The sequence below is a fragment of the Penaeus monodon genome, chromosome 30, assembly GCF_015228065.2.
Source record: "Penaeus monodon isolate SGIC_2016 chromosome 30, NSTDA_Pmon_1, whole genome shotgun sequence".
Taxonomy (NCBI): Eukaryota; Metazoa; Arthropoda; class Malacostraca; order Decapoda; family Penaeidae; genus Penaeus; species Penaeus monodon.
The window spans coordinates 13,503,504-13,503,737 of NC_051415.1; the positions used below are offsets into that span (position 1 = coordinate 13,503,504).

Below are 234 nucleotides of genomic sequence, written 5' to 3' on the forward strand. Positions count from 1 at the left end.
TTCCGTACTTCCTTTGCGGCATCCCGTTTGTTCACTTAGCAGTATATCTTCCTCTTGTAAGTATTTACCTAATCTTTCTTTAAATACACTTGTCATTAATTTCCACGTAAAAGTTAAGTAGGATATTGGTCTCGAATCATCTAGTACAGGGTTTCTTAACCTGTTATTAATTTCCACATAAGAGTTAAGCAGGATATTAGTCTCAGATCATCTAGTGCAGGGTTTCTTAATCTG

General features: G+C 35.5%; 1 protein-coding gene across 1 annotated transcript in view; it reads right to left on the reverse strand.

The window, feature by feature from the left end:
- Window positions 1–234, reverse strand: part of LOC119592355 (choline O-acetyltransferase-like) — a gene marked incomplete in the record, with an annotated part of 212,829 nt that overhangs the window by 113,721 nt on the left and 98,874 nt on the right.